This window comes from Ovis canadensis, chromosome 2, assembly GCF_042477335.2.
Source record: "Ovis canadensis isolate MfBH-ARS-UI-01 breed Bighorn chromosome 2, ARS-UI_OviCan_v2, whole genome shotgun sequence".
Lineage (NCBI taxonomy): Eukaryota > Metazoa > Chordata > Mammalia > Artiodactyla > Bovidae > Ovis > Ovis canadensis.
Window position 1 is genome coordinate 215521287 of NC_091246.1, and position 7253 is coordinate 215528539.

The 7253-nt window shown below is 41.9% G+C and overlaps 1 long non-coding RNA gene across 1 annotated transcript; it reads right to left on the minus strand.

Moving 5' to 3' along the window:
* Positions 1 to 3746: 3746 nt before the first annotated feature.
* On the minus strand, positions 3747 to 6691 carry LOC138434711 (uncharacterized). Its single transcript, XR_011254837.1, has 2 exons — positions 6564 to 6691; positions 3747 to 4569 (listed from the first exon to the last, which is right to left on the minus strand). It is a non-coding gene; the product is annotated as an uncharacterized lncRNA (long non-coding RNA).
* Positions 6692 to 7253: the final 562 nt, after the last annotated feature.

Sequence of the window (7253 nt, forward strand, 5' to 3'; positions counted from 1 at the left end):
ACTTGGTTTTATCAACAGGGATTTCTTACATAACTCTAAATCCTCCCAATAGCAAAATTTTTAAAAAGCACTCTAAATTCATATTTTGCATCATAAAGTCAAAACTGACTGAGAAAGCAGAGGTGCTAGCTAGACTGTACTCTCAGCTTGTCTTCCTGGTGGTGATTATCTAGTAGCTGGTTTGCAGGCATTAGCAAAATTGTTCGCTACATGTTGGGCCACAAATCAAGTCACCAGTTTTCTTTGGATTTTGTAGTGGAGGGCACTGGCACCTTGGAGGCAGGCATCTGGACCTTTCCCTACTTTCAATCCATTCCACTTTCCAGTATCCCTTTTGCCTTAGGGGAACATCTCTTCCTCATTCTCGAGCCAGGTGGCTTCCGTCTAGCTCATTCTATCCCTAACTCCAGGAATAAGCCCAGGCTTCATCTTAACCCCTTAGAATAGTCTATTCTACTGGCCACGGTGATCAACCCAGGAAGAGGGAAATTAACTCAAAGTAGGCCAGGGAGACTCAATGCCAAGACTTTCTAAGAACTCCCCACTGGGATTCTGAGCTACAGGATGCTGTACACCTGTAGCTATGGAGGTCCACCATATATGGAAAGAGCCTGGTGAGAGCAAAGCCCACACAGAGGAAAACAGGACCGAGGAAGACGGAAGTCTACAAAGAACAGCTCCTGATAATCTTACTTGAACCCCTGCACCCAGCCATGCCCAAGGCTTATAGATCATCCTTTCGGTTAAAGCTTGTATGGGTTAGTTTGCAGACATTTGCAGTTGGAGGAGTTCTGTCCAGTGCAATGTAAGTGATCTCAGTTCAGAGTTATTTGCATTCTGACCCTCTGTAGCCTAATCTTTCCTTTCCTATTTTGCTAGAAGACAGACATGAAACCCAAGAACAGGTCAGACAAAACAGCTGCTGCTAATCTTCTACTAAATGCTCTCTGAGCAAACTTGGATCCACAACATTTGGGGGATTAAGTGTAAATCACTGAACCCTTATCTTTAGCAAGTAAGATATTTGTTCATATAGGCTTCTTTAAATAGTCAACTTTGCCTCTAATTTAAAGTTTAGGTTTAGGTTTTTTAAATGTCTACAAAACTCTAGTGTTGAAAATGTAGCTGGAAAATGTTTGTCAAGCTAAAAACTTACTTACAAGACTTTCAGAGAAGGGAGAGCCTCGTATTCTTGGGGGAAAGGCTCAATGAATTTCAGGGCCATAACTTCTGGTTTGTTTTCAAAGGGAGGATGAATAATGCCAGTTACCTTTTTTCTTACTTTTCTTACTACTATGGGTATCAAAACTAGAGAAATAGGTTGTTTTTTTTTTTTTAAAAGATTGTAGTAGTTATTTGTGGTGCTTTGAATCTTAAACTCAACTTATGAAATGAGAATAATCCACTAACTACAGAAAAATACAACAGAGAATAATAATGCATTTGATACAACAACAAAGGAAGCTTACATATTGTGCACTTACTATATTCCCAATCCTGCACTAAAGGCTTAACATGCATTATTCAATTTATCCCTCACAACAATCCCATCAATCATCTTGTGTAATGAGGCTTAGAGAGGCTAAGTTACTTACTCCTGGCCTCCTGGGAAAATATGAATCCAAGTCCAGGGCAGTCTGATTGCAGGATTTAATTACCAAACTATGCTGTCTGGATTTCTAATCCCTTCTTTCTTCCTTATTGTGCATAAATTTAACTGAGAGTATATTTTTCTTGCCTGATTGTCATGATTTTTTAAAGTTTAAATCAGTATTACAAATCAGGCTGGTGCATGGATAGTTAACATCAGAATGTATTGACACAGTTTTAGATTTTCATGAAAAGTGGGAAGATCTGGCCACCTGGCCTTTCTTTTCCCTAGGAGAGAGGGACTGTCTGGAGAGAGGTTATGTCTGGCTGCCCTCTGTTGATGGGGCAGGTCTACTTGGAGCTGGACCAGTTCTCTGTAAATGCTATTGTAGCTCCCTGGCTTCCTGCTTCTATCCCTCCTCCCAGTTGCCTGTCCTTTGACTTTAAAGAAACACAGATCCAATTTCACGAAGCCTGCTGAATGCCTTCCAGGGTCTCCTATTACCTGAAAGCACTTCCTATGCTGCTCCACCCCATCTTTCTAGTATATTCTCTGGCCTTTATGTCCACCCACTCGTTATAGTCTGTCCTCTGGCCATGTTGGGCTCCTCAGTGTCCGCCTGATGCACCATATACCTGACACCATGTACCCACCTGTGTGTTCACGCCTTTCTCTTGCTGTTTTGGTGCATCCATGTCTGTCTGTTTTTTCTCAATGGTTCAGTTCTTCAGTTCAGTTCAGTTCAGTCTCTCAGTCGTGTCCGACTCTTTGAGACCCCATGGGCTGCAGCATTCTAGGCTTCCTGTCCATCACCAACTCCTAGAGTTTACTCAAGCTCATGTCCATTGAGTCAGTGATGTCATCCGACCATCTCATCCTCTGCCATCCCCTTCTCCTCCTGCCTTCAATCTTTCCCAGCATCAGGGTCTTTTCCAATGAGTCAATTCTTTGCATCAGGTGGCCAAAGTATTGGAGTTTCAGCTTCAGCATCACTCCTTCCAATGAATACTCAAGACTGATTTTCTTTAGGATGAACTGGTTGGATCTCCAGTTCAAAAGCATCAAGTCTTTGGCCCTCGGCTTTCTTTAGAGTCCAACTCTCACATCCATACATGACCACTGGAAAAACCATAGCTTTGACTAGACAAACCTTTCTTGGCAAAGTAATGTCTCTGCTTTTAATATGCTGTCTAGGTTGGTCATAGCTTTTCTTCCAAGGAGCAAGCATCTTTTAATTTCATGGGTGCAGTCACCATCTGCAGTGATTTTGGAGCCCAGGAAAATAAAGTCTCTCACTATTTCCATTGTTTCCCCATCTATTTGCCATGAATTACCACACAATTGCACTTATTTCACATGCTAGCAGATTAATGCTCAAAATTCTCCAAGCCAGGCTTCAACAGTACATGAACCATGAACTTCCAGGTGTTCAAGCTGGATTTAGAAAAGGCAGAAGAACCACCAGAGAGCAAATAGCCAACATCTGTTGGATCATCGAAAAAGCAAGAGAGCTCCAGAAAAACACCTGCATTTGCTTTATCATCTATGCCAAAGCCTTTGATTGTGTGGATCACAACAAACTCTGGAAAATTCTTAGAAAGATGGGAATGCCAGACCACCTGACCTGCCTCCTGAGAAATCTGTATGCAGGTCAAGAAGCAGCAGTTAGAACTGGACATGGAACAACAGACAGGTTTCAAATAGGGAAAGGAGTATGTCAAGGCTGTACATTGTCACCCTGCTTATTTAACTTATATGCAGAGTACATCATGAGAAATGCCGGGTTGGAATCCAGCTTTTGAAGCACAAGCTGGAATCAAGATTGCTGGGAGAAATATCGATAATCTCAGATATGCAGATGACACCACCCTTATGGCAGAAAGTGAAGAAGAACTAAAGAGCCTCTTGATGAAAGTGAAAGCGGAGAGTGAAAAAGTTGGCTTAAAACTCAACATTCAGAAAACTAAGATCACGGCATCAGGCCCCTTGTTTAACCACCTGCCAGTGACTTGTGGTGTCGTGCCCTAGACCTGTGGTGGCTTATCAAACCCATTCCCCCCAGATAAAGGCAGGACTGTCATGGAGGGCAAACCACTACTGTAATGGAAAGTGGGGGTTTAGCTGCTCACCATTCAAAAGTCAATAAAGAAGCAAGTTTGGTGGAAAGCTTGGTTTATTTCTGGTGCCATGAACGGGAGTGGAGGGTTAGATTCCTGTCCAAAGGCTGACTCCACCACCACTGACAATCACTGGGCAAAGAGAGGGGCTACATGCAGAAACAGCACAGTTTCTGACAGTTCACTTCTGACAGTTATCTTGAATTTGGTCCTGCGGTATTCTGGCCAGCATTATCTTGATTATTTTAAGTACAATTAATCTTCGGTTCCAGAGTCAGTTTGTTCGCATTTCCTGGAGGCTAATTCTCAGAACTGTGGCCGTTTATGTCATGGCTACAATCTGGTCATCAGGCAGATAACTTCTTCCACCTGGTGAGGGTTTTAGTATCTCTAAGACAGCTCACAGAATATGGTTCAGAATATTATCTATAGCCTTTGAGGAGGAACTAAAAGCCCTCGACTGTGTTTACTGACTTTATTATTATTCAGTCTTGTTGGACTGATTTCCTTTGTTTCTGTATTTTCTCATTTTGCTGATTAAATTCTTTCTTTTCTTTTTCTTTTTTTTTGCTGCTGCACCCACAGCATGTGGGATCTTAGTTCCCTGACCAGGGATTGAACCTGTGCCCCCTGCATTGGAAGGATGGAGTCTTAACCACTGGACTATTAGGGAAGTCCCTAAACTTATTCTTTGGCTAAAGATTTTCCACAGACAAAAGGCAGGCTGAGGACATTGTGGGCAAGGACCATAGTGTCCTGCTCTGTCTCACTATGGAGCCCACAGATGTGTTGCAAGAATGTCCATTGGCACCAGGGACCCTGCAGTCACACTCTCCTTCATGGTCTCGCTGGCACACTTGTCTGAAATGACAGAAGTTAGAGCATCCAGTCTGGTTTCATGAGAGTTACAGGCCTGAAAAGTCCCCAAACAGCTCTCACTTTTTAGGTGCAAAGATCCCTCTTTCCTCTGTTTCCAGTCCTCTAGGTGGGGTGCTTTTCCTGTTTCTCTCTCTGCCTCTTCTCATTTTGGGTGAGATTACATCCTTCAAGTAAATTATTGCTGGAAATGGTATGTCCAGGAAATAGTGCACAGTTGCCCCTAGATTAACACAGGTTTGGGCTGTTTGAGTCCACTTCTAGGTGGATTTTTTTTTCTTCGATAAACATACAGTTGGCCATCTACATCCACAGGTTCTGTCCAGGGCCTCCAGCATCAACCCAAGGTTGGTTGAATCTTCAGATCTCAAACTAGAGGATTAAGTTGGCCAACTGTACCAATCATTTTAAAAAGGAAATTGTTTATTTGGCTACATCTGGTCTTAGTTGCAGCATTCTTTATTTCCAGAATGCAAAATCTTTACTTGCAACATGTAGGATCTATTTGCCTGACCAGGGATTGAACCTGGACCCCCTGTGTTGGGAGCTCAGAGTCTTAGCCACAGGACGGCCAGGGAAGTCCCTCTACCAGCCGTTTATAGAAGAGACTTGAGTATCTGGGCATCCTGGTATCCCTGGGGGCTCCTGCAACCCATTCCCTGCAGATTCTGAGGGTTGACTGTACATATTTCTGGCCCCCTCTTATCCCCTCCCCTCAGCCTTCCTTTGTCAAAGCATGTCCTTATCCTGCATGGAGGCGGTGTGCAGGATAACACACTGCTTGTTGGTAGGTAGGTAAACTTTGAGGATTCTGAGTCAGAGAAATCTAGCTTCACATCCTGGCTCTGCTCTTTCTGTGTGTATGTGGCCCTAGATTAATCATTTAACTGCTCTGAACTTGTATCCTTGTTAAGTGCAGATACTGCTAATACCTGTCTCATATGGTGGCTGTGAAAAAGACTGGACAAGCAAATGGATGTGAAGTGATTGGTACATGCTTGCCACCCTAGACACACTATAAGTGTTGTCAGTTATTATTGGCTACATGGCAGAAAGAAACATCGGCAAAGCAGCAGGACAGCCTTCTGACACTGTTGTCCTTTCAGAAGTTGCTTGATCCCTGTTCACTGACATGGGAGTTATATTACACTAGTCAGCTTTCCATGTCTGGACACGTACTCCAGATGTTTAAGGAATTTCAGTATTTCCTGTGTCATAAAGTATCAATGGAAAATTATCTGAACAGTGCCGATTATATCTTATCTCTAAAATTTTAATAATGTGTATTATACCTCATGGGGAATTTTTTGGTTTGCTTCTGAGTTAATGGAGATATTAAAACTGAAAGCTCCAAGGGGAAAGCGGGCAGTGAAAAGTCGGCTTCCCACCATGTGGTCATGTTAAAAAGCTCCCTGTAGGGTAGCAGTTTCAGTGAATCTTCACTAGCCAAAATCAGGCTGAGATGTAGCAGTTTAAATGGGTCCAGCTTTTGTCATTAGGATCACCATCAGGGTGGCTCCTGTGACTCTCTCTGTTATTTATTTATTTTTTAGTATTTTCTTATTTTCTAGTATCACAAAATGTTCCATACTCATATTTATTTTCTCTGTTCTTGCCTCGGAATTAATCACTTCTCCTAGGAGCCCTGGTTCCTTTTATTAGAAAAGCATTCTTAGATGTAAAGAAAAACACAATTGTTTTCCCTTATACCACACACAATACCCTGAAAGCTTTGTATTCTGGTCCCTCAAATGTATGGAGCTTCCTCCCTCCTCCTCAACCTCCCATCAAGCAATTCTGCAACACCAACTGGGTGTTGTACAATATAACACAATGTTGACACTATCTACCTGGAGGTAGGCAGCATCAGATCCTGTGGGTTAAGGGTTCAGTCTTAAGAGACTGCCTCCATCTTCTGAAAAAATTAATCTAGATTATTTTTTCAGACGGGACCCTTTTAAATACCTGAAAATACTTACTAGTTCTTCTCCAGTTTCAACAGTCCCAGGTTCTTCACTCTTAGGAAATGGTTTTAGACTCTTCACAATTCTGGTATTCTCTTTAAAAAGTGTGACATCTTAGTAAAGATACCTTTATGATGTATGGCCTAGAGATGAGAAATTTGTTTGACTAGTTTGGAGAACATTAGATATATTATTTCCTGTATTCTAGGTACTATAGCTCCCTGATATACACTAATAATTACATTATTTTTAGCCAAGCTTAGAGTTTCTTGATAATTTTTAAAATTCCACAACAAGTACAAAACACTATAGTCAGGACACTAAAAAGATAAACAAAATGTAACAATAATAGCTAGCATCTAATGAGTTACTATATATCAGGCATTTTACAGCATTTTACTATTATTAGCTCCACTGGGCAGCTGTAAAAACTGCAGCTGAGCAGTTAAGTGCTTCCTTAATGTCTCACAACTAGTCCATGGTAATGTTAGTAGCAAAGTCTGATTCCCAAAACTAGCGCTTGAAAATGCAGAAGCAATACTTCCATCAGAAAACCAGCTACTTTCACTCACCCTTCCGTGTGAAATGTTTGGTGGAGCTTTTCTGGAACTTTCAACAAAGCCCAAGGAGTTTGAGAACAGGAACTATATTCTTAAGCTTTATCAACAATTAGCAATTCCCAGCTTTGAGACCAGCACAAGCTGG